The sequence below is a fragment of the Cebus imitator genome, unplaced genomic scaffold (assembly GCF_001604975.1).
Source record: "Cebus imitator isolate Cc_AM_T3 unplaced genomic scaffold, Cebus_imitator-1.0 Scaffold77, whole genome shotgun sequence".
NCBI classification, from domain to species: Eukaryota; Metazoa; Chordata; class Mammalia; order Primates; family Cebidae; genus Cebus; species Cebus imitator.
Window position 1 is genome coordinate 6,117,635 of NW_016107392.1, and position 26,261 is coordinate 6,143,895.

At 57.6% G+C, this 26,261-nt stretch overlaps 1 long non-coding RNA gene across 2 annotated transcripts; it reads left to right on the forward strand.

The window, feature by feature from the left end:
- The first annotated feature begins 16,842 nt into the window (after nucleotides 1-16,842).
- LOC119471878 lies at nucleotides 16,843-24,077 on the forward strand. 2 transcript variants are annotated; one of them, XR_005200979.1, is made up of 3 exons: nucleotides 16,843-17,947; nucleotides 22,506-22,602; nucleotides 23,820-24,012. It is a non-coding gene; the product is annotated as an uncharacterized LOC119471878 (long non-coding RNA). The 2 variants fall into 2 exon arrangements; XR_005200978.1 differs by lacking the exon at nucleotides 16,843-17,947 and having other exon boundaries at nucleotides 22,177-22,602; nucleotides 23,820-24,077.
- Nucleotides 24,078-26,261: the final 2,184 nt, after the last annotated feature.

A 26,261-nucleotide genomic window follows, 5' to 3' on the forward strand; every position in this document is an offset into this window, starting at 1 on the left:
AAAAAGAATGAAGGAGAGGAAGAAAGAGAAAGAGGAAGAGAGAGAGAGAACGGGGGTGTTGCTTTACACCTGTGGTCTTTCTCCTCCATCCCTTCCCCTCTTCCACGCCAGTGCATTATCCACCCTCTGTCCTGCTTATTTCCCGGACAGGTGCGGCTGTGAGCCTGCAGCCAGCCACCCCATGATAACCCTCTTTCTAGGCATACCAGCAGGAGCTTCTCACTCACCCCTCAGGAATGTCCCCAGGAAAATCTCTGCAACTCCCAAGGCCTCTGCTGCCCCACTGGTCCAGAGACCGGAGTCTGCCTAGGGAACCAGCCGTGGTCCCACCCCCTAAGGCTTCTCTCCGCATTTCTTTGATTTCCCGCGGTGGGAGTTCTCTCTGGACCCACCTAACCTGGCCCACTGAAAAAAGCCCCAGGCAGGCATCCAGAGAACTGGGCTCCTTGGCCAGCTCTGTCTGGAATTAGGGGCCTAGCTGGGCTTCAGATCCCTCCTCTGAAAAACGAGGGGTCTGGACCACGCGACTCCCAGTCATGGCCCAGACACGAATGCGAACGCCCTGTCCCTCCTCCCGCGCGGAGCTCTGGGAGGGTCGGAGCCCTCGTGGGGTAACCCGGAGGGATGCCAAGGCAGACAGCATTGAGGGGACATTCGCGAAGACGCCATGGCAGAAAGCAACCGCAAGCCTGGCCGGCGGCGTGCAGAGCACAGAGGAGGCGTCTGCAGAGGAAGAGCAAACCGCAGACTGGGGGCAAAGAGGAGGTGCGCGCCGGGAGAGCTGCCTTCTGTGAGCCGAGGATGGAGGGAGAAAGGGACTCCAAGGCCCTGGACAGAGCGCCTCGTCCCCTCTACAGCGGGTTCTCAGCAAGGAAAAGACCGTCCCACCCCGTGCTGGAGCCGGGCATCCTCATCCAAGAAAGGCACAACGATCTCCCGAATTTCGGTGGTGACTGCAGAGCTAAAAAACATTGACTCCTGAAGAAGCACTTTGTGCACTTTGCTGCTTACAAAGCGCTTTAAAAAACATTTCCTGGCCAGGTGCGGTGGCTCACGCCTGTAATCCTAGCACTTTGGGAGGCCGAGGTGGGTGGATCACCTGAGGTCAGGAGTTGAAGTCCAGCCTGGCCATCACGGGGAAACCCCATCTTTAAAAACAAAAAACAAACAAACAAACAAACAAAAACCCAACCAACCAACCAAAAACCATTTCCTTATTCGAATATTTCCAATTTCAACGGTCTTCTGACCTGGGCAAGCTCCAATTTACAGACAAAGAAACTGTGGCTTAGAAAGGTCGGGCAGCCAACCAACAAAGAAATGTTAAGTGGTTAATAATGCAGATTATTCTAATTTGAGACAGATAAATCCCAACTCTCCAAAGAATCCCGAAATGGAAATAAGAGCGTATTTGCTTGGTTTGGGGTCTGAATTATTCGGCTAAATTCTGCTTGGGCCACAGGAAGTGAATCATGGCCCGTGGCCAAAACCATATCTGGGTCACCGACCTTTGGAAAATCTGCTGAAGGCTGCGGGGCCCCTCCCCCAACGACCGCAGACACAATCTGCGAGTGAACCTTGCTGGAGTCTTCTGAGCCCTGAAGCCATCCCTGGTTCTTAGGGCTGGGACTCGGGGCTCCATGCACGTGGTGCATCGCAGGCCGACTCTTGGGTCTGAGTGCAGTGCGGATTGCTGGGGCTTTGGGGGGTGCAGCGCGGGTCCGGGCTGGGTGGGGGTGGGGAAGCAGGATTTCCAACGCCAGGGGGACCCCGTCCGAGCAGAGTTAGGCAGCGGCTGGCGGGGCTTCTTGCCAGGGCTCGCATGCAGTTTCTCTCTGGCATCTTTCCAGCCTTCTCCAGAAAGAGGCGCGGACGTTCTCAGCTTATTTTACAGACGAGGAAACCAAGGCTGGACTCGGTCCTCTATTCCGGCTGGCCACCTTCTCCAATGACTCGGGTAGGGGACACCTTTGGGATGGACGCATCTGCGCGGGGGTCAAACACGACCCGGGTGTCGCCTGACAAAGCTCGAGGGCCGCTCCCGCACGCTTCCCTCTCCCCTTGCCTTTGCTCTGAGAGAGGATTCAGAGGATTCAGGACTCGCGCCCACCAGGAGCCAAGAACCGGGGTGCCCTCGCCTGCCGCCCCAGTGCCTCCGCTCTGCACAGCTCACCTTCTCAGTCCTCTCCTCCAGGCTTCAGCACCCAAATTAGGTTTTCTTCTTCTTTTTTTTTTTTTTTTTCTTTTTTCCTTTTGGAGACGGAGTTTCCTTCTAGTTGCCCAGGCTGGAGTAGAATGATGAGATCTCCGCTCACTGCAACCTCCGCCTCCCGGGTTCAAGTGATTCTCCTGGCTCAGCCTCCCAAGTAGCTGGTATTACAGGCATGCGCCACCAAGCCCGGCTAATTTTGTATTTTTAGTAGTGATGGGGTTTCTCCATGTTGGTCAGGCTGGTCTCGAACTCCCGATCTCAGGAGATTCGCCCATCGGCTTCCCAAAGTGCTGGGATTACAGGCGTGAGCCACCGCGCCCAGCCTAGGTTGCTTTTGAAAAAACCAATTCCTTAGACGGGTGGATCACCAGGTCAGGAGATTGAGACCATCGGTGAAACCCCGTCTCCACTAAAGATAAAAAAAAAAAAAAAAAAAAAAGGCCCGGTGCGGTGGCTCACGCTTGTAATCCTAGCACTTTGGGAGGCCAAGGTGGGTGGATCACCTGGGGTCAGAAGTTCAAGACCACCCTGGATTGCCGGGCGCGGTGGCTCACGCCTGTAATCCTAGCACTTTGGGAGGCCAAGGTGGGTGGATCACCTGGGGTCAGAAGTTCAAGACCAGCCTGGCCATCATGGTGAAACCCCATGTTTAAAAAAAAAAAAAAATAGCCGGTTGTGTTGGAATACGCCTGTATTTCTAGCTACTCGGGAGACTGAGGCAGGAGGATTGCTTGAACCTGGGAGGCAAATGTTGCAGTGAGCCAAGATCGCGCCATTGCACTCCAGTCTGGGCGACAGAGCGAGACTCCCTCTCAAACCAACCCCAAAAACAACCCCTGCTAATTCCTGCAGTTTCTTTTTAAATTGAAAATTCAATGCAAGAATATGGTCAACAGCACATCGGCTTCGAATAGTCCCAAAAGACAATGAAAAGAAAAATCTCCAGCCCTCTGGGCGGACATTTTTCGTGCAAGAAAAACCTGACGTTTAAACCCCTGTCCCATTTATATTTTTACACAAACAATCCACGTGCGCTTTGCGTTTTTCACTGAATGCCTAGGCTACTTTCCAGGATATATAACGACCCCATGTTTTTCTCGTTCTTTTAAAGAGCTGGGTCGATTCCTAAGACAGGATCTCCTTTAATTTAACAGTCTCTGCTTCTTGCTCTTTTGCATCTCCTACTGGATCCTCCACACCCGAAGCCGAGGCGGAACCACCCCGGCCTTCCGTCCAAACTGAACCCTAAGGGGCCCTGCCTGGATCGGATAAAAAATGCACAAAAGCACACGCATACGGTTTTTCGAAAAATGTCGGGAAGTTCGTTGGGTTTTCAGTGCCTTTGTCAACCCACGCGAATCTAGATTCTAGAGCAAAGAACCGAGGGCTAAGGGCTGGGCCAAGATCGAAAGACTCCCGCTTTGGCTTCCCCGGCATGTGGCCCTGGAGGAGGAAGCGGCTGGGGCGGGCACCCGGCGGGCGTCCGGCAGGCGAGGGTGCAGGGCGTGCAATGGGCATCTCACGGGGCCTGCAGGTTGCAGAGATCTCCGGGTCGTCAAGTACCCGCGTGCTCACAGGAGATGCGAGTCATTCTTCCCGTTCTGCAAACGGGAAACTGAGGCTTAGAGAGGGGAAGTGAATCCCTCGAGATCAAGATCATACATTGAGAAACTGGAGCAGGGGAAGACCGAACTCTGGGCTCCTCTTACCGGAGTTGAAGAGCTATGCAAGAGGGCCGAGGGTTAGCAGGAGAACCTCAGCATTGGGAGAGAGGCCAATGGCAGAACCACCTCCGCATCATTGTGTTTGAGTAAGGGGCTTGTATCCCAGGCACCCTTCCCCCCAGCTCCGCAGCAGGACTAACGGGAAAGGAGAGGAGGACCGAGGGTTGGTTATGTCTTCGCCCAAGGTCTTCAGCGCGAGGGGGATTGTCATGCAGCTGGCAAAGGGAGCTTTGTGGAGAGGGACAGGCCGCGACACCAGAAAAAAGGACAGAGCGCGAGACACCGAGTCTCCTAGGTGGGGGCAGCAAGGAAGACAGCAGGTCTTTCCTAAACCTGGCCAAGCGTCGAGGAACCCAAGACTACCCATCCCGAGGCGCACAACTCCGGGCAGCGTGGGATGCCGGCGGCAAGGGGGAAGGGATCTCTCCAGCGGGAGGAATGAGGCAACTGCCAGACGGACATCGGATCTGCAGAAGGACGGTAGGATACACGCGGGCTTAGGGTGCGCTGGACAGGCCAGCAAAGTGAGGACCCGAGGTCGGCTGGAGCCATCTCTTCCCCTGTCTGAGCCCTGAGCCGTAAGGGATCCAGGGTATCAGATCCCCGAGGGCCGCCCCCTCACCGTCCGAGTCTAGCTCCGGTTACCTGCAGGGCCTGCTCCCTAAAATATGTATGAGGTCCTTGTGGGTGCAGTTTCGCGGCCCCTCCCGGAGTAGGGCTGGGGGACTCGGGGTACGAGGTGAGCTGCGGGGGGAGGAAGCGACGCGAGCTCCCCGGCCAGGGCCGTCTCGACTTTCAGCAGCGCATTTAAGAAAAGGTGGAAATCCGATCTGTCTCGGCGGCGCCCCCGCCCAGCCGGCTCCGACGGCCGGACCGCGCGGCCCCGCAGCTAGCTTGCTGAGCGGTGTCTGGTTCTCGACAGCAGGTGAATGGGCCGGGGCGGGGCGCGCGGAGAGCGGGGGCGGGGCGCGCGCTATAAAGGGGAGCCGCAGGCCGCAGGGGCCACTCGCAGTCCGCAAGGCCTACGCTTCCCGCTTTGCAGTCCTGGGCACACCCGGCCCAGGCTGCCCTGCATTCCATGGGCCTGAGGACCAGGTAGGGCGCGGGTGCGGAGACGGCCAGGGAGGCTCAGGGCGACCTAGATGGGCGGGTGAATGCGTGTAGGACCAGGAGGGGTTAATGTGGAGCTATCACCCGTTTTTGGCCTGTTGGGCCCTGTGACTTGCTCGTTATCTCCGCTGTCCGGGTTGTTGGTCACCGCGCCCATCACTGGCTGCATGGGGAGAGGGGCCCAGAGGCTCTGAGAATCGCCGAGTTATCCACCTGGGGTGGGGGGTCTTTCTTCCCGATCTATCTGGCTTTGACATCTACGCCCTGCCCAGGCCCTGCCCTAGAGTCTGGCATACTGAATGGTTCGTATCCGTGCTGTCACCCTTGGCCCCTCTCGACTCAGCAGGAGCAGGGAGAGGGGAACTATAGATTCCCCGGCGCTCGCTTCCACTGCCTCACCCCCTTCCTTTGCTCTAGCCAAAGACAGGGTGTTAACGGTCGTCAAGTGCAAGGATTAGGTTTGGTGGGAGCATCGGCTAATCACCACCCTCATTTTATAGGGGCTTCTAGGGTGCCAGATCTGCAGGGGTCGATTGGGAAGAACTAGGAGCTAAAAAGGAGAAGGGCGGATTAACGTTTTATTTTAATCTGGTTTTGAGCTGCCGTTGCCGTCTGGGGCGGCCGGGCGGGGCGGAGCTGGGACTGGCAAGGGCAGCCAAAGCAGCAGGGAGGGAGGGGTCGTTCCGGCGCTCAGGATGCTGCGGAAGAAGGAAGAGGCCTCCCCAACGCTGACAGCTTGGAGGGCCCTAGCCCCTGCCCTTCGGCCCCCTCTGAAAGTTCCAGGTGGTGTCCGACCAAAGGATGGTTGAGAAGGATCTAATCCGCGTCCTCGCCCCAGCCCCGGCCGGCCCCGCCCCCTCCCGAGGGAGCCACTGCCGCAGTGGGAGGAGGGAGGGGGATGGGAACGGGTCGGGGGGCGGCTCTCCTCCCCCTCCCCCTCCCGGGACAGACAGCCTTTGTTCCCGGCGGCGGCGGCAGCGGAGGCCAGACACCTGTGAGGCTGCAGAACTGGCCGAGGGTGGGCGTGTGAGGACCTGGAGGCCTCTCATCCCCATTTCAGCCCTGCGCTTGGGTCCGGGTGCGCCCCCTGAGACAGGTCAGCCTTGAGCGCCTTTCTACGGGCAGACTGCGGAGATCCGTCCAGTGGCCCCAAGGTGCGCCCCAGCTCCCAACGCACTTCCCCTCCCCCCGCCCAGGATCGGATTTCCAAGCACGCCACGCCACACACACCTCGGCTAGCTCCGGGCTCAGAGGGCGCTGGGGTGGCAGGGCGTCCGGGCGCACCTCGGCTAGCTGCACCCCAGCCCGAGGGCAGGAGGGGAGATAGAAGGCGGGCGGCGAGACCCCTTGGGGCCAGACCCCGCTGGGTTGGGAGAGCAGGCGGGGCTCCCGGCGTCTCTGCAGTCCCGAACGGGCGTGCCCTGGGCTGAGCACCAACCGGAGCCACATTCAAGGTGAATCATCCCCGGCCCGCCCCCTGCCCCTCCCCGCCTCGCGGCACCTGAGCCAATGGCGCGGCGCGGGGGGCGGGCGGGGCCCGGGGGGCGGTAAAGCCCTCCCGGAGTCATTCTCTCTGCACTCCGTCGAGTCCCTGCGTCGCAGCGCGGGAGCCAAAGGGCCTCCCTCCGGCCGCGCGGTCCCGGGCAGCCCGCGTCCCCTGTTCCTCGGGCCCTCGGGCCCCGGCGCCCATCCGGCCCTCCCCCGCCTGCCGCGCGGAGGCGGCTCCTCTTCAGGTGGCTGGACCGGGGCCTTCCCCGGTAGACCTGTCACCCGACACCCAGGAAGCGCGCGGCCGGGTCCCGGCTTCTCTTTGTTCCCCCGCCGGGCTCCACGCTCGGGCGCCGCCTCCTCTCGCGGGGCAGTGGAGGTTTGGGGCGCCGCCCTCGGCCCGGGCCGGGAGCACCTCAAGTTCCGTTCCTGCGGCCCTTTCTGAACCGGGACCCTTTTTGCTGGCTTCTCCCGTGTGGACTCCGCGCAGAGCTGGGAGGCGGCGGAGCGCCCAGCCCCGAGCCGGCGCAGGTGAGTGTCCGGGGGGTCGGCGGGCGGAGCCTGCGGGAGGCACAGGAGGGGAGGCAGAGGCGGGCGCCGGGGGCCCGCCGCGCTAAAACCCGGTGCTGGGCGGGCGTCCGGGCGCGGAGGGCCTTCGGGGATGACGCGGCAGTGCGGACTCGCTCTCCCGCGCCTTCAGGTGGAGGCGCCTACGGGGCGTCGGAGTCTCAGGTTCCCCAGTGGCGTCTGCCCAGCTCTCAGCGCTGTTCTCGGGCGGGGGCGGCCGCGGTCGGAGTGTGGCCGGTGCTTGGCGAGGTGCGTACCCGCGCGGGCCGGAGCGCCTCCCGAGAAGAGTTTGGCTGGCGTAGGGCCGGCGTTTCGCCGCCCTGGTGGGCTCAGACGGAAGTGCCAGGCGGGGAGGGGGCGGCGGGGAGGGTGCTGCGGGGAGCGTTGGGGCCCCGGAGCTGGCTCCTCCAGCGCTTTGCCCGTGCTGCGCCGCCGGTTCGAGGCTGCTTCCGTGGCCCGGAGCCGCCCCGCCCAGTCTCTGGGGGAAAGCGGCTTTCGGACCTCCCTTGCTCCTCCACTTCGCGGCCACTCGTCCCGCGAACACCGGCGCACCCAGATGAGACGTCGTCCCCCGCCCGTGCGTGCCCCATTCCTCTTAACAGCGCTAGGGGCACCCGGGTCCCCAGCCCTGCGTCAAGATCGGCGGCTGGACGGCATGCCGCGGGCGCCTCAGCGGTCAGTGCATCCCTAGGGATGTGGCAGTGAGGGTGTCACCTGGGGGCCGCCCGACTCTGCGGAGCCCTCCAGGCTGACCCATTCGTTTGCCCTTCCAGCCCCGGCTCTCTGACACCGTGTATAGTAATACCTGCCGGGGGCAGGGGCACTAAGGCCAGCTCAGAGAGATTAGGGCCGAGGGCGGGCGGTGCCCTAATCGACCTCCCCACCCCCACCGGCGAGGGGCGGCGGCGCCTCCCAGGTTTCCGCCAGGCTTCGCAAAGCTCCTGAGGGCGAAAATCCTGCAAGCCAGGTGGTGGATTCTCGGGTTGGGTCACTCAGCAGCACGGGTGCTCATCACCCTCTGCCGCAGTGAGCCCGATGGGCACAGTTCTGCAGATCTCTGATCCGAGGCAGAGTCTTCGGAGAAACCTGTCCTGGTGGCCTCATCGTGACCTGAACAAACCCAGAGGAACCTGCCCCAAGCCCAGCTCTCAGCCTTGACCCCCACATTCCCCGCGCGGCTCTCGGTTCGGACCCGGGCGCGAAGCGGCAGCCTCCACCACTGCTCGTTTCTTTAAGGCTCACTGACTCCCCTTCATGTTCCTGCAGGGGAGTTGGAAAGACCTCTGGATTTGGCCTTACACAAAGAAGAGAAAATTTCTGGATGCGGGCCTCACTTGTGAGGATTTCGTTTATTTTTCTACCACCAGGGCCCAGTGGCTCCTGGAGTGAGCCGGCACCCCACACACCTGAATTTGTATTGGTTCTGTGGCAGCCTGCGCTGCGAGTAAAGCAGCTCTGGGCCCCTCTTCCGGTACCTCGTGGGGAGACAGGGCGACAGCGGAGTGTCCTGGGCCTGCCTGTTCAAGGGCCCCGGCGGCCCCTAGCCCCTGGGATCGCTGGGGCGTTTGATAGAGACTCAAGGGATCAAGACCGGACCGGTTGTGGCTGGCGCAGCTGGGACCCCAGACTCCAGATTCGTCGTGTAGAGGTGTAGAGGTCGAGAGGAGAGCCGGGGGTGGGTAGGCTATGTGATGGCGAAGGACCCTGGAGTATCCACAGCCCAGAGTCTTGCAACACTCACCTCTAACACCGCAAGGGATTGAGGACCTGCCCTTTGCCTCGGGCACCAGTGTCCAGGGAGGGACACCCCTAGGGGCAAGGGGACTCTGAGTTTTAGGAAGGCCCAGGTAGCGTTCAGGAGGGTGGGGCTGAGAGCAACCAAAGGTGGGAGGGCGGTGCTTAGTTGAGACTTCCTAGGATGGGTAGGACCCCCACACACCCTGTGAGTCCCTGGCTGCCCAGCCTGGCCTGCAAGATGCGTCTCCTTAGGTCCACTGCCAGGCGCTGATGCCCAACTGGAATGGGAGACCCTGTCTTCACCTTCCCACTCCAGAAGTGGATTTCTTTGCCTTTGATGTCAAGGTCAGGGCGGTGTCCTGCAGGGAAGGCAGGAGAGGCTGCTATCCCGACTCGCCCCAAGCCAGAGGCCTCTGTTTTCCTTTTTGAGATTCCGAGTGGAAATTCTGCTGCTGATATCTTAGAGCTCCACTCACCCCCTTTTCGAAAGAGCTGGGAGACCCTGCTTCCCTAGGGCCCAGGCCCCAGCCTGCCTCCATTGAGTTGGAGAGTCCCCAGCGGGCGTGGCACCCCCCAGGCACTGCGGCACTTGGGCTTCCTGTCGCATTTGGGTTAGGAGGGGCGAGGCAGGCGCAGGGGAGGAGCCTGGCCCAGCTGACTTGAACTGGAAGCTGGAAGGGGATTTGGCTTTGTGAGCATCTCCCTGTACTCCATCCTATGTCGGTTACAAAGATGAGGAAAAACAGACATGGGAGCTTGATGGAGATGCCAAAATTAGTCAGAAGGAACATACATGTTTGGCTGCTTTGTTACAGGGCTCTCTCCTCTACCTAGGGCCCCTTTAATTCCTTCTTGGGCTGGGGAGAACAGAATCCTTGACTCCATCCTCTGTTCTCCAGCTCTGAGGCCTCTTCCACTCCTTGATTGCAAGTTGCTGCATCTCCCCGTCCCTGGCTGCCCCCCAAAAAAGAAAGAAAAATTCTGCATTCTTTTTAATTATCCTGGGGTGAGGCTTCTTGGGAAAGATTTCTCAAAGTAGATTCTTCCCACCTCTGCCCCTTGCTGAGCTGTCAGGATGCCTATTAAAATGCAGATTTCCAGGCGGGCTCATGAATCTACATTTCAGCAGGCTCTTTGGGTGATGCTTCTGGCTACACCCTAAGCAATGTTGATCACGACCCTCCCCTTCTCCTTTGCTAACACCCTGCCATCACCCTCTACCCAAGGCTGGGAAGCCTGGTCTCTAGTAGAGTTTAGAAACTTGTAGTAGGGGAAACTGAGGCAGAAGGATGGGAATGACTTCCCAAGACCACCACATCATCAAGCTGGATTGTCCTCTGGGGAGATGGATGGGCTAGAAGAGCAGAGCCCTGCACTGGGGGGGTGTGGAAGCAGGATAAGCAGTCCTTCGGAACAGGAAGGGTGGAGCATTAAGCAGTGTCTAGGGCAGAGTGGATGGCTTTGGCCTGGGTACCCCAATGTAGCCCTGAGTTCCCCAGGAGGTAGTTCCTGGGGGTAGCACTGCCAAGAGGTCTGCGTAGTTTCTGGACCTTCCAGGATGCTTTCTAGCTACCCTGCCTTCTGGGCAACAGGCTGACCTGGAGTAGGCTGAGACTATAGTGGCCATTCCGTGGAGGCCTCAGCCCATGTGCCCTGGGCGCCAGGTCCCCACAGACCCTCCCTCCTACCCTCTCTCTCCTCATCCTTCCCCAGGGCCCCTGGCACCAGAGGCAGGGGTCTCCACAGCGACTTCTCTCTAGGCAGCTGCTCTGGCAACCACTGATGCAACCTTCTCGGCCCCTCCCTGGCTCGCGGGCCTCGGTTTTCCTCCATAGTCACTCCAGAGCCAGCCAGAGCCACTCCCTTTCTCTAGTGCATCTGTGCCTCTGGCTGCCTCCGAGCTGCCTCAGCGGCTGTGGGACTTCCCTCCTGCCCTCCTGTCGTGGCCTTTTCTGCCTTGGTCCTAGGCTGGCAGCAGAGATGCCCAGCCTGGGCTGTTCATGGTCGGGTCCAGTCTGGTCTGGTTTGGGACGAGAGTGGGGGTGAGCAGCAGATTTGGTTTGTTCCTGGGCCTCTGTTTCTGCCACAGGGCAGGCTAGGGGATGGGGGAATAATGGAGACAGTGCCTAGGATCCTGGGCTGCAGGTGCCTGGGCTCAGAGGCCACGGGAGGCAGCTTGGATGTCCCGCTGGTCACTGCCCCTGTGGCAGGATGGGTAGAGAGGAGGCTCTGGCCAGCTGCTTGCCACTCTGAGCCAGAGTCACTCTGGCAAGAAGGTGGACAGTCCTGTCTCACTCTCTCCCCAGCCTGGTGGGGCAGCCTGGGTGATGTGAGGGGAGGTAGGCCTTCAGGCAGAGACAGGAGACCCCTGATAGGGTATTTTCCTTCCACCTTGTGCAAAGCCAGGAGGTCAGCCCCTCTCCCTCACTGTCCTGTCTCCTTGAAGGTCATCTTGGGCTGATGGGGCATGTGGAGCTTGTGAGAGGGGGATGAGGAGGGCTGGGGTGGGGGGTGGAGACCGTAGCAGTCACTGCTGCTGGCCTGCTGGGGCCCCCAAGAGGGTGGGCAGACTGGGCGCTGGGATGGGGGATTGTGGGCCACTGGTCTCTCCGCAGGGTCGGCAGGCCGCAGAACGTGACTCCTGTTCTGTGTATGGCACTGGTAGAATTCACTGTGAACAGTCTCGGTCAGTGAATTACCGAAGGGCCATAAACAGAGCAGAGACAGATCCTCGAGGGCCTCGGGAGCGCCTCAGCCCCATCTGCCTCGAGTGCGCCTGGATGTTGGAAACGGGCTGCTTCCAAGGGTTCAGGGATGCAAGGCTCCTTGTCCAGTGTGTCCCCAGAGAGCCTGCACCAGTGTCATCTGCTTGGCCGATTTTGGCACTAGCACATTTTTGCTTGTGTCTCTCCGCTCTGAGCAATCATGTGCAGTGCCAATATGGGAAAAGCAGGATGCCGCAGCTGCGTTCGCTTCCCCTGCATCCTTGCGTTGGGGCCCCAGCCTGCTCCTCCTCAAGGCCTCCTCGCCGCCTCCCCAGCCCATCTGGCTCAGCTGCTGTGTGAGGGCCCAGTGCTGGTGGGCAGCCAGATCGCCTTACACTGCCTGAGGCCATGGTAGAGCTGGGAGCCCAGCAATCTGAGCTGGACCAGCAGATGGGGCCGCCCAGGGCAGAGGTGGGGGAGTCTGAAGCCATCTGTAGGGCCATCCTGAATGGTGCCGTCGGTTGGAAAGGCCCAGTCGGGCTCCCAGCACATGCTTGGGATGAGACCTTGGCTGGCAACACAGGGGCTGGCCTTCTGCTGCAGGTTCTGAAGGGGGCAGCCCCAGGCAGGTGGGGTGCCCTTGAGGTCAGCCTGGGTGTTTCTGGCAGACTACCATCCCTGGAGCTGGAGCCTGCTGTGGAGTGGGTCATCTCTGGACAGCTCTGCGAGGAGGTGGATACTTAGTGGGGCTTAGAGTTGGAGGGCATGGTTCAGACCTGGCCCTGGAAGGTTCTGGGGCAGAGGCCAATGTTCCCCTTTACACGCCACACACACACTGGTAATGTGGCTTCCTGGGTCCCTGGATCTGTGCTGTCCATCTGTGTCAGGTGACTTACATACAGAATCCCATCAGTTCCCACCTCTGCCCTATAGGGTTGTAGTTTTTAAACAGTTATCTCAAAGATGGGGCCCCTAAGGCTCTGAGAGGAGAGGCTTGGCTGAAGAGGTTGGTGAGTGGTAGAGCTGGGTCACTGTGACTCTTTGTCACTAACCACACCTTCTGTGGAGGCACCCAGGGCTTGGTCTCAGCTCTGAACCTACAGGCCTGGGCTCCCACGGACGCCCCAGATGGCAGAGACTGAGGCTGGGAGGCCTGGACCTAGTCTGTTAAAGCTGGGGAAAGCCTGCCCAGCCAGGCGGCCCCATGTGACACCTGGTGGCCAGCCATCAAGCAGGAAGCCAGTGGCCTACTTGGGACACCGACCAGCTGGGAGCTGTCATGCCCTAGGTCACTGGTCCAGCCCCTGATGGGACCGTGTCTCCCCGGGGAGCCTCAGGCAAGGGCTGGTGGACTTAGCCCAGATCAGTGAGTCATTTTAGGTATCTGAGCTAGGGAGTGCTGGGGTGGGGGCTGCATGTGGTTGAAGCTGTCAGTTGGAGGATGACGGGTCCAACTGACTGTGCAGTGGGAACACAGCCACCAGTGCTGCTTGCCGGGGTGCCCTGGGGACTGCCTTGGGTGGGTTGGGCCATTCGTTTTTCTTGCCAGTTTGCTATCAGGAGGAGCCCCTGATAAATCCCCTCTGGGGTGTGGTAGCAGCGTTTAGTTTTGCAGAAGCTCTCCAAGACCCTGCAGAGAAAAGGAGGAGCTTGTTTATTTCAGAATAGGAGGGGACTTCTGCCCTGGTGAGGTGTCCCTGTAGCTGGGTCTCCTTTCTGATGGCACCAGCTCCCCCCTGCCCACCAGAACCTGGCTGGCCTGTGCCCCCCTGTCTCTGCTCCAGTCCTCTGCCCCTGGGTGCTTCCTTAGAGCTCCCTGCTGCAGGTCCCAGGGGCAGGAAAGAAGGGAGTTCCCGGCTTGAGTGAGAATGAGCCCTGAAGGTGGGGTGGTCACAGAGGCGCCCAGCCAGGGGGGTTGGAAGACCCCTGGCAGTGACTGGTTCTAGAGCTTTTCCCTGGAGCCTCTGAAGTGTTGAAAGTGTCTGGCCAGGGATCTGTTCCTTCCTGCCTAGCAGGGAAGGCCGGATGACAGAAGCTGCCCTCAGCCGCTGGGTGGTTTGCAGTTGGGCTCCAGCTCCTCACACCTGCCCAGGTGGGCACCTTTGCTGAGCCCCATGTGCAGGCACTGGTGTGGGGGTGTGCCTCTGCCAAGCTTTAGGCCTGGATGCTCCAGGGTCCAGCTCCAGCACTCCATGGGAGGACCTCAGGCCAGAGCTGGTTTCTAGCCCTCCTAATTTACCTAGATCTGGGCCAGGCCTGGGTGGTGAGCTCACCTGCAACAGTGACTATCCCAGAGAGTGGGGGCCACACTGGCCCTCCTCCCCAAAGACAATTTCCCGCCACCCATGCTGGGGGCACTTAGGATGGGAGAGGGCCCCTCTTCACCTCCTCACCGTGCAGGACAGGGCCTGGATCCTCCCTTGTGTGGCTTCCAGAAAGTCTGTGAGTTGGGCAAAACGTTGTGGCCACGATCTGTCCAAGGTACACCATCGGGCAGGGACGCTCTCCCGAAAGCCTTTATTGCCGGAGTGGGAGGGTCACTCAGAGGCACTTTTTGCTTTATTTTTCTGTATTTGTCAAGAGCAGCGGCTCCCAGGCGCCCAGGTTTAGGGCCCCCCCACAGTGTCGGGCACCTTGCTGTGTCTGTCTGGGTGTGTGGGGCCACAGGAGGGGCAGCTCCCTGGAGGGCTGTGTGAGTGGGTTTTCTAGACTCCCTGCCCTTCCCCACCACTCCATTTGCTTATTCAATCCAGGCCATTATCCCACTTTCTGCCTGAGACCGGCCTCAGGCGGGTGGAAATGCGATCTGGCTCCATTGATCGCCCGCAGCCCCAGGCTACCGATGGAGCCTGACTGCAGCAGCCACAGCTGGGTGGGGAGGAGGACAGGACCCTCCACAGACACACTGGAGGAGGGCGGGAGTGGATTCCTCACCAAGTCCCAGGCTTGGGGGCTCCATGGGACCTAGAGAGCCCAGTGCTGCTGGCATCCCATAGCAGGCCCGTCCACCCTCAGAGAGGCTTCCAGTGTCCAGCCTCTGCTCAGAGGCCAAACCTCCCTACCAGGCCTCTCAGGGCAGAGGTATCCTCTGCAACACCCAAGTCCAGGCTGCCAGTCCAGTGTGGGTGCCACCGAGGTCCTGGACTTGGCCCCGAGGATGGCCTGTATCTGTTTGCATCTCAAGCCATCATCCCATCTCACTCCACCCCAAAGGGCAGGGAGGGTGGAAGGGGTGGTGGCATTGTTATCTCAGGGGCCCTGCCCTTAGTCAGCTACACCCCAGCTAGAGCTTGTTTGGAAAATAAGCCTGCTTCTGGTGGGATCGTACTGCCCGGGAGGCTTGGGAGCAAAGAGTCCCTTCCAGGCTGCAGGGGAGGCATGCGGGTGCGGGATGGGGGGCAAGCAGCCTGCACACTTGCTAAAGACTTGAGATGCCTTCAGGGGGCTTCAGCACCCCCTGGGAAAGGACCTGGCCTCATCAGGGGATGTGGGAATGTGGAAGTGTGCTGTCCTCGGGTAAGTGACTGGAGGTCTGGGGAAGTACCACTCCAGGAATCAGATTGCAGGCAGCCATCAAAGGGTCTGGGTGTTCAGGGGCCTGCTGGGTGTGTGGCGGGGGCTGCTGGGTGTGTGGCGGGGGCTGCTGGGTGTGTGGCGGGTTCTGCCATCAGGAGAATGCTGTCTGGATGGGAGGTATTTGGCTGGTTTGAGCTCAGCCCTAGGAATGGTGTCTGCTCCATCCCTGCCCACAGGGACTGCAAGTTACAGATATGAGGGGAGGGCAGGAGAGGAAGGGGTTGAGGAGGGGCTGGGACCATCCCTGCCATGGACTGATGGTCCCAGATGCTGCCTGTGTCTTCTTGTGTAGAAGGCCCCAGCTCCAGTGTCCGTCCACTGCTTTCAGGGAAGAGACTGTGGGAAATGGAAGCTCTTCCTCCTTTGTACTTGATAGAGAGGAGGGATGTTTGTGCAGCAACCCCCCTCCCTCCCCTTGGGGTGGGCAGCCTGTGAGCTTTAGGCTCTGGGGAATGACTTGGGAGCAGTCTCTGTGGATTAAATGGGGCAGTGACGTGGGCTTAGTAAATAACAAAACCCAGCCCACATTAGCCATCTCTTCCCCAGCACTCACTCTGGGTGGTGGGTAGGGGAGAGGGCTCTCTGTCCTGGCTGGTGCCCATTCCCAGAGCCCCTGCTGTGAGGTACTGGGAGTGGAGGTGCTCTTGGGTTCCCTGGGGAGTGGTGATCACATCTAGGGGCCTGGGTTGGATCCTGGTGGCTACCCTAGGGATGGTGTCTGCTCCATCCCTGCCCACAGTGACTGTGGGTTACAGATGTGAGGGGAAGGGAGGAGGGGAAGGGAGGAGAGGCGGGTTGGGGGGGTAAGAGGCAGGAGGGGAGGAGGGACCGGGACCAGCAGGCAGGGCGACGGTGGGTTTGGGCCTCCACATCAGGACGACCCTGCAGGAAGGACCATGCACCAGACCTTGTCGCAGCTATGAGGATGGGCGCCTCCGCCCTGGCCCTGCCTGGACCATCCTGACTATTCCTGTCTTTCCCTTAGCTAGCACAGGCCGAAGTCTCCCCAGCTCCCTGGCCCCATGGCCGCTTGCCTCCCCCCGTTTTTGGCAATGGTAGAACTCACACTGGTGAGGTAATGGGATCCGGTGGTTCTAGACTTGCCAACTATGGGGCGAGGGCTCAGCCAGCACCCTGTGCACAGCCGCCAAGGAAGGGGCCAGCTGTGCTGGACCTGCTGCTCCGCCAGGAAGGAGGGGACCTGGGTCCTGGGACTGCTGGGCAGTGGCAGAGGGCAGGTGCAGCTGGAAGTGACACTCGGTGTTTCCCTGCATCCCCTGAGGTCACAGGTCCTCAAGTCGGCTGGGAAGCTGTCCTCTGGCCCTCAGGGGCTGCTGCCAGAGGAGCTGGGGTCCAGTTCCCTTCTGGGCTTCCGGCCTTGAGTTCTGAATCAGGGAGTGAGGGAGCGGGGAACACTGGGTTTTAGGGCTCTGACCTGGCTCCTCAGGGTGGTGAACCTTCTCACCCCCTCCCCTGAAAGGCCCTGTTCAGGGTGGGCTCTGGGACCCTGAGGGAGGGTCTCTTTCCCTTCTGCATGTCACCAAGAGCGCTTCTTTCCTGGGCTGCTAGCTGGGAGGATGAGGGCAAGGAGGGCATGCCGAGCATCGCAGACGTCTGGTTTGATCCTGCTGAGGCCATGGAAGGCCAGACGGGATGAGCCTCCAGAGATGTGTGGGAGGAGAGTGTCCAAGTCACTTGTGTAAACGCAGGACTGGCCCCCTGGGGTGCGGGTGGCCCGTGGACTGGACCTCTGTGCCTCCAGCTCTCCGCTTCATGGATGGGCTCCTGATGGCTCAGAGGCTGTGACAAAGCCTCCACTCACCTTCCCAGAGCCTGTGTTTGCAGTGGGAGCTCCCCTGAGCCGGACCATGGGTCATGGGACCTGACTCTGCGGTTGGAATGAGTGGCAGTTCCCAGAGAGCCAGGCTTGGTGGGCAGACCTGCTGGGGAAGCCGGCCCTGGAGTCTCCTCTGCCTGCAGATGGCTCAGGGGAGCCAGAGTGGGGGCTGGACATGTGGTTGAGAGGGTATGGGTGCAGGCATTGAGTGTGTGTGTGGGTGTGGCCTGGCCTGCAGGAAACCGTGCAAACGCAGATGCTCCCCAGCCCTCAGCCTGCCAGCCTTCCATCTCTGGTGCTCCCCATCCTCCAAACTGCTCCTATCAGCCCCCATCAACCTTCCTTTCCCCTCACCTGCCCTCAGAAAGTCGGGGGTGATTCCATGACCCACCAGCCCCTGTGGCAGGGCAGACATCCAGCTGGTGGCTGCAGGCTCCACACAGCTCACTGTGCTCTTCTGAGAAGACACAGGCTGAGTAGGGAAGGTGGGGAGGGAGGCATCCCCAGAAGAGAGTGTCTGAGCCCGAAGCTCTTGAGACAGGAGAAGGGGACTGTCGTCCTGCAGGCGGCACTGTGCGTGTTAGATGCCGTGGGCACATGTGGACGCTGTGTAAACAGGCTGGCTGTGTGGGGCATGAAGAAGGCTGCCCTGAGCCAGGGCCGCATGGCACCTCTGGAACACGGGGAGCAGTGGGGAGTCCTGGAGGATGAGTGACCCTCAGGGAGAGAAGGAGACTCCTGTTGGAGAGTGCACGGATAACCCTGGGGACCATGCCAGGCTAGAAGGCAGGCCGTTTGAAGGCTGCATTTGCTGAACCTGAGGACCACAGGAGCCACCCAGGCAGAGGGGGTGTGATATGTTGTGTTCTTGCAGGATGGCTCTTGTGGTTGTGTGCAGAATGAAAGGAGCAGGTGGACCCGGCCATTAGGTCCACGGTGGCAGAGACAGCAGGTGCCGTGGGAGAAGGACCTTGGATACATCCCTAGGAAGGTGAGCGGGGGTCTGCCGAAGTCCAGGGTCTGAAATGGTTCTGCTCTCTGTTATGAAGCTTGTAAATAACAAAACGAGGAGGTGTGGGCTGAACGGTTTAGTGTAGTGATCCATAGCAGCGTAATCGCCATGCCCAAGCACTTCTGCTAAGTGCTAAGCGTGGAGGTAAGACCGGTGATTAGAACGCGTTTTATAGTCCAAGCCGGAGCTGGCATGGAGGAGCCCTGCGTCATCATCCCCCCACCCAGATAGCCTCACTTGGCTGGTACAGCTGCTGGTGCTCCAGGCTGGCAGAAATAGAATTATGGGGGCCTAGGCAGGGTGGGCACTGAAGAAGAAATTGGGGCTTTGGACAGATTCAGTTATAGTAAAGCTACTGATCTTTGAGTACTGACTGTGCTACATTTTCATGATTTCAGTTAATCTTCACAACCAGCCAGGCGAGGTGGCTCACGCCAATAATTCCAGCACTTTGGGAGGCCGAGGTGGGCAGATCACCTCAGATCAGGAGTTCGAGACCAGCCTGGCCAATGTGGTGAAACCCTGTCTCTACTAAAAATACAAAAATTGGCAGGAGTCTGAGGCAGGAAAATCACTTGGACCCGGGAGGTGGAGGTTGCAGTGAGCTGAGATTGTGTCATTGCACTCCAGCCTGGGCAATAAGAGCAAGACTCTGTCTCAAAAAAAAAAAAAAAAAAAAAATCCTCACAACTACGGGCAGAGCACAGATGAGCAAACAGGATCAGGACGATGAAGTGCTTGGCCAAGGTGAGTTGTGGAGCAGGAACCGGGCCCTGGCAGCTGCTCCTAGAGGCTGCAGGCCTCTCACCACAGCCAGAAGGCGAGGGGGCTGTGCTGTGGCCAGTGGACCCTGTCCTTCTCCCTGGTGCCCCTGTAGCCCCTGCAGAGACTTCTGCCCTTCCCCAGGAGACACGGTTGCTGGGGCTGGCAGAGCTAGAACCAGGGTGGTGGGAAGGCAGGCCTGATCAGGGGGACGGCCCCCACAGAGCAGACCGTTCCAGCTGCCATCACGACTGCCACCTCCCGTCTCTGTCCTGCCCTGCTCCCCTGACCGTCCTCTGAGCTAATCTGACCACAGTATCCCCAGCCTCTCCCTTGGGATAAGCCCAAGCGCCTTACCTGGTTTATGGGGCCTGGTTTGACCCAGCCCTGCCATGCAAGCTACCTTCCCTCCCCCTACACCTGTTTTCCTGCTCGCCAGGAGGAAATTATTTTGCCTTCCTCGGGAGGCCTACCCTCCCCGCCGGCTCCTCCTCCCTTCGAAGCTGCAGGCAGGCAGCATCTCTCAAATGCCCTGTGCACACCTTCCCAGCCTGCTGGTGCTGAAACCACAGGGCTAGGGGTTAGGCTAAGGTTAGTGGGTCAGCATCACCTGTCAACTGGAGGCTTTCTGGGGCCAGGCTGCCTCTCACTTTTTTTTTTTTTTTTTTTTTTTTTGAGATGGGAGTTTCGCTCTTGTTGCCCAGGCTGGAGTGTCGCGATCTTGGCTCACTGCAACCTCCGCCTCCCAGGTTCAAGCAATTCTCCTGCCTCAGCCTCCTGGGTAGATGGGATTACAGGCATGCACCACCATCAGCAGCTAGTTTTGTATTTTTAGTAGAGACAAGGTTTCTGCGTGTTGGTCAGTCTGGTCTCAAACTCCCAACCTCAGGCGATCCGTCTGCCTCAGCTTCCCAAAGTGCTGGGATTACAGGTATAAGCCACTGCGCCCGGCTCACTCACACTTTCATGCCCAGGGCTGGCCTCGGCCTGGTGTGGTGCCTGGCATGTGGCAGGGAGGCCATGGAATTCCACAGACCTGGGTGATGCCTTCTGACTTCCACACTCTGTGTAACCTCTGACCTCAAGCACCTCCAAAAGTCTGGTCATTCCCCCAGAGTCTCAGTTCCCGCAGTGGAAGGGGCCCTCGTGCATGGGTAGCCCATAGGTCCCCTGAGGTCATAGGGAGGTCTGCCTGGCTCTGACCTCCAAAAGGGAGGCACTGACCTGGTGTCAGGGCCCAACATGTGCAGATGCCTCTACGAGACAGCTCTTCCAAGTCAGGTAACTGGGGTCTGAGCACCTTTTGGAGCACAGAGTAGGTGTGTGCAAAGTACCATCAAAACCACTTGTGAGGCTGGGTGCGGTGGCTCATGTCTGTAATCTCAGCACTTTGGGAGGCTGAGGTGGGTGGATCACGAGGTCAGAAGTTCAAGACCATCCTGGCCAACATGGTGAAACCCCGCCTCTACCAAAAATACAAAAATTAACTGGGAGTGGTGCTGTGTGCCTGTAATCCCAGCTACTCAGGAGGCTGAGGAGAATCACTTGAACCGGGGAGTCGGAGGTTGTAATGAGCTGAGATCGCACCACTGCTCTCCAGCCTGGCAACAGAGCGAGTCTCCATCTCAAAAAAAAAAAAAAAAAAGACCAGCCTTCCAGCAGAAAGAAGATGGCTGCACTAAGTCTACTAATATTCTTTTTTTTTGAGAGGCGTCCAACATTCCTGCAGGGGAAGAATCTGCTAGGGCTGAAGTCACCTGTTCTTTTTTTTTTTAAACTTTTTCTTTTTGAGACAGAGCGTTGCTCTGTTGCCCAGGCTGGAGTGCAGTGGTGCAATCTTGGCTCACTGCAACCTCCACCTTCTGGGTTTAAGCAATTCTCCTGCCTTAGCCTTCCATGTAGCTGGGATGACAGGGACCTGCCACCAGGCCCGGCTAATTTTTGTATTTTTAGTAGAGACAAGAGTTTCACCATGTTGGCCATGCTGATCTCAAACTCCTGGCCTCAAGTGATCTGCCCGCCTCGGCCTCCCAAAGTGCTGGGATTACAGGCGTGAGCCACCGTGACCAGACCCCACCAATATTCTTGTTAAACATTAACAGCAAAGGACTGGGCTTGCTGCAGGAGGCATGGCACCCAATGCCGATGGGCCTGTCCTCCTGGGACACACAGCTCAACTAGGGAGCTGGGCCGGGCATGGTTTCAAGCCCCAGTGGGCAGTGTGGATGGGGCAGGTGTGTGTGGTACAGACAGGAAGAGGTGCTGGGGCTGGAGCAAGGTATGGCTCCCAGCTCTGAGTGGAGGGAGCACCTACATTGAGTCTGAGCGGAGAAAGAAGGGGGAAAGAACAGGCCCCAGGGAGAGGAACATGGGGGCAAAGTGTGGCACTTGGAAGGAGAGGCTGCAGCGTGACGGCAGCAGATTCCTGGAGGAGAATCATGGGCAATGAAAGTTGTGAAGCCCTTGACATTGCCCCTCAATCTGGGCTCGGTTGGGAGGGCACCCGTGCTGTGGTGTGAGCTGGACCAGACTGGGGATGGTCTTGCTACCCAGGGCCCTTCTGTGGCTTACTCGCTGTATTGCTGTGCATCGAAAGATATTTCAAAAAACATATGACCCAGGATTTTTGGTTTTCACTGGGGGCCAGTCAGGAAATCCAGTTCACTCCATTTCTGGAAACAACTCACCATCTCCAGGAAAAATGGAAACAGGATTTTAGCTATAAAAGATTTGGGTGGGAATGTGGGCTATTCCCTCCCTCCCTCGTTTCTTTTCTTTCCTTTTTTTTCTTGCCTTTCTTTCTCTCTCTCTCTCTTTCTCTCTTTCTTTTGACAGATTCTCGCTCTGTTGTTGCCCAGGCTGGAGTGCAGTGGTACAATCTCAGCTCACTTCAACTTCTGCCTCTCTGGTTCCAGCGATTTTCCTGCCTCAGCCTCCCAAGTAGCTGGGACTATAGGCGCGTGCACCACCAAGCCTGGCTAATTTTGGTACTTTTAGTAGAGACAGCGTTCTACCACGTTGGCTAGGCTGGTCTCGAACTCCTGACCTCGTGATCCTCGCGCCTCACCTCCCAAAGTGTTGGGATTACAGGCCTGAGCCACTGAGCCTGACCTGAGGCTATTTTCAAGTAGTCGAAGGAATTCTAATTCTCTGTGACTGGAGAGTGGAAGCAGGGGCAGTGGCAAACCACAGACAGGCACGTTCTGAATGTCTCACAGAACTTCCTGTCTGTGAGATTGAGGGCCTTGGGCTGAACCCTCCATCTCTGGAGATGGCCAAACAAAGGTGCTGGATGGGATGCCAGCCTCAGGTGGGGACTGGATCAGATGCCCTGTCAGCAGGACAATCCTAAGTGTATGTTGAGGTTGGTTCCTCACCCAAGGTGGGGTCTCTCACAACTCCCTAAATTCCCAGCCACAATCTAGGCATTTAAAAATTGTATATAAATGCTGTGATGAGAAAACTGAACACAAAGAGTTTTGCATTCACAGTGGATGTGTCTTTTCTCAAAGAGCACACGCTGAAGAGTCAGTCCCTATAGTGGGAAGCGGGCAAGTCCTGTAGGGAAGGTTCTTGAAGCTCTGCTCCAGGTGTTGGCCCAGGCATGACCCTAGCCTTCCAGGGACTGGGGGCCTGTCACTGCACTGGCTTCGCTGGGGTTTCCTGGGGTGAGAGCTTGGCTGGAAAAAGAGGCAGCAGGCCTTGGGGTAGCAGTGGCGCCTGCAGAGAAGGCTCCATCGGATGCTAAAACCTCCAGTTTCAACTTTTCCTGCAGTGGACGAGTTGTTCCCAATAATGGAATGAACTGGATTTCCTGAACAAGCCTCCCAGTGAAGAGGAAGGACAGCTTCCACTGGAGCTTGTCAGAGGAGGTGAGCTGCAGGTAGAGGTGCCCATGCCCCATATCCTCGGAGCAGGGTCAGGCTCACTCTTAGGAAAATGGATTTGTGTCTCTTCCATGCCCAGCCCCTTCTAGCTCCTTAATGACGTTTTGGGTGAATTCCGTAACTCCTTAAGCATGTAACATCAATTCTACCCATCACTTTCAAGCTTCAATCTCAAGTACATTTGCAGCCCTTTTCCTGAGTGAAGTCAGGACCTGGGTGTTGGGGGCGTGATCTGCCTCATAGATATTTCCTTCTCTGCTCATGGTCTGGATCCTCCAGAAACAGGGTTGGGAGGGCTATGTGGGGGAGTAGAGGGGTGGGCAAGGAGGGAGGATGGGAAAGGGAAGGCAGAAATCCTTAGGCACTTTCCCCCAGACCCGAGACCCTAATAGCTCCTCCCATCTCTGCAGATCTTAGACCGTAGGGGCGGTGGCCAGGGGCAGCTGGGCCTGTTGTATCCTTGTGTTTCCGTGGCTGGTGGTTCTCTTGAGAATGTGGGGTTCCACTATGGGGGAGGGGGAACTCTGTGTTAACAGTTGTGGCTCTGATCACCCATCCCAGGAGATGGAAAAAGTTGCCCGCTATTCCTTGCTGCAACCATTTCAGATGGCCAGTTCACCATGCTCCTCTCTCCTCCATCCCTTCCGTAATGCTCTGTAAATAAACACTGAAATGCCACATTGGTTTGGCTTCTCCCAGAATACTTTCAAAATTGAGATGTAAAGGTCTAAGGAAATAAAGCTATTTCTTTAGCTATAAAAATGTTGTGAAAGATGCTGAAGATAACATAACGTGGCATTCTCTTAAACTTAAAAAAAAAAAGAAGTCGGCTGGGCACAGTGGCTCACACCTGTAATCCCAGCACTTTGGGAGGCCAAGAGGAACGGATTATGAGGTCAGGAGATCGAAACCATCCTGGCTAAAACGGTGAAACCCCGTCTCTTCTAAAAATACAATCAATCAATATATATATATATATATATATATATTAGCCGGGCATGGTGGCACGTGCCTGTAGTCCCAGCTACTTGGGAGGCTGAGGTAGAACTGCTTGAACTCAGGAGGCAGAGGTTGCAGTGAGCAGAGATCACGCCACTGCACTACAGCCTGGGTGACAGAGTGAGATTCCACCTTAAAAAAAAAAGTATTTAGTGCTTTAGTGCTTTGTTTCTTTGAGTAACTGTGTCTTGTTCCCTTTCTAGTAACTTGAACCTCTTAGCGAAGACCGGAGTTAAATGGGCAGCTTCATCACACCATCGACGTTGACCCCAGGCTGACAAATGTGACCTGCTTCCGTTGGTCTTTGAATCCTCATTTCTATTTTAACTTCATTGTATACATCTTTTATGTAATTTGCTTCAAGTTATTTTGTAGGGAAATGTGTAAAAAAAAACAGCTTTTTGGGATCCTGAAAAGATTCCAAAGTTAGATTAGGTGATGGCTGTCCAACTTTGTAAATATACCAAAGACTGTTCAATGGTGCACTTTAACCTGATGAGCGTAACGGTATGTACATTATCTCAATAAAACAATTAAAAAAAAATCCCGAGGCTAATGGGGATGGTGGGAGGGGAGGATGGCACACAGCTACCCGAATGACCCCTAATTTACTGAGGCAGGCCTCCACAGACATGGACAGGCAGTGCGGCCCGTGGGGAAGCCGTGGATGCCCGTGCTGACGTTGCCCCGCTGTAGCACCCTGGGCCGTCAAGGCGGCCAGTCCCTCGGGTCGCACTTCCCCGCCTGCTTCCAGGAGAGCACCGGAATTTGCTGTCTGGACCAGACCGCCTGGATGCCCCGCCATCCTGATTGGGCCGCAGGCGGACACGTGGCCTCAGCCAGCCAATCGGGTGCGCCCCCCACGGCGGCTCTGTTCTGGGTTCGGGATGCGAGTGGGCTCTGCGTGACCCCGCACCATGCTCGCCCGCACCCGGGCCTACCTCCACTCTGGCCACCTGCGGGCTTCCGCGGCTCACAGCCGGGCAGGTGTTGAGCCCTGGCAGGCTCCAGGCGCTTCCCTGCATCGTGGCGTTCAGGCTGGTCAGGCGGGCAGGGCGGAGTCAGCATGGCCGGCACTGGCTGGGCCCTGCGGGACCGGGCAGCGGCATGGACTGGAGGACCCAGGGCTAGGGACCCTCAGCTCGGCCGGGCCCTGCAGCCCCGCGCGAACGCTCTGCAGCCAAGAACTTCAGCCAGGCCCTTGTTCGTCGTCTTTGCTGTTTGACGGCTGTTCTGGACAGATGAGTATCCAGAGGCCCAGGGTAGAGAATCCTATTACGTGATGAGTTATCCCGAACTTTGGTTAATTTAGTTGTTTTCTGCAGCCATTTTGGTTAATTCCAGAATTATACATGAATTTATTTGGTATAAACATTGCTCTTGCTTTCTATAAAAATAGCTCTGATAAGGGAAATACCTAAGTTCTAAATTAAAAATTTCAGGTTTTGAGAATCTTGGTGGTAAACCAGGGCTGGAGGACCTGAGTAGGAAAGGGAGCACAGTGCATTTGGGGGGATGAGCCAGCCACGTGGCCCGGGGCTTGAACTTTCATGCCCAAATGAGGAGTGGTGGGTAACTTCCCTCCCAGATTTAAATTAGTACACTATGGGAGGGCCAAGCTTTGGCTTGGTTTCCTGATCACCCAGGGGTTTTTGAGTTCTCCAACTCTCACGGAAGCCTGGGGTCTTTAAAAAGGACAACACAGGGCCGGTTGCGTTGGCTCAGGCCTACAATCTCAGCACTTGGGGAGGCCGAGGCGGACGGATCACAAGGTCAGGAGATGATGGAGATCATCTTGGACAACATGGTGAAACCCTGTCTCTACTAAAAATACAAAAATTAGCCAGGTGTGGTGGGGAGCACCTCTAGTCCCAGCTACTTGGGAGGCTGAGGCAGGAGAATCGCTTGAAGTTGGGAGGCGGAGGTTGCAGAGCTGAGATCATGCCACTGCACTCCAGCCTGGGTGACAGAGGGAGACTCCATCTCAAAAAAAAGAAAACGCAATGAACTGTTAGTGACCAACAATGTGCTCAGCATCAAGATTTTGCCTATTATTTACCCTTGGCAGGATATCACATGCCCAGGTTTTTCTTAGGAATAAAATCAATGTTGTTTTTACATAAAATTATTAACACTGGGGTTTTGCAGAAATTAAAAAATACATACATATATTTTTTGTAGAGGCTGGTGTCACGCTGCCACCCAGGCTGGTCTCAAACTCCTGGCCCTAAAGCTGTCCTCCCACTTTGGCCTCCTAAAGCCTGGGATTACAGGCATGAGCCACTGTGCTGGCCAGAACTTTTTTGAGTAATGAAAATGTATAGGAATAGATGTTTTGGGTTCCCTGAATTTTCCAATTAAAGAACCATTGGAAAACTAGGTTCATTCATCCTGTGAGCTATATTGAAGCCCTACTGCATGTAAGCATGTGCCTATGAGGTGAACAGGTCCAGCCACCAGAGGCTGTTCCAGGTCTGGCAAGCTCAGGACACATGTGGAGTTTTTAATCCCGATGTGCAGTTTTGTTTTCTGCCTGAGTGGTTGGCACAGAGAGCAGAGCTGCAACAGACAGACATATCAGGGCTTGACCCCAGCCCTCCAGTTGTTAGTTATTTTTCTTTTCTTTTTTTTTTTTTTTTTTTTTG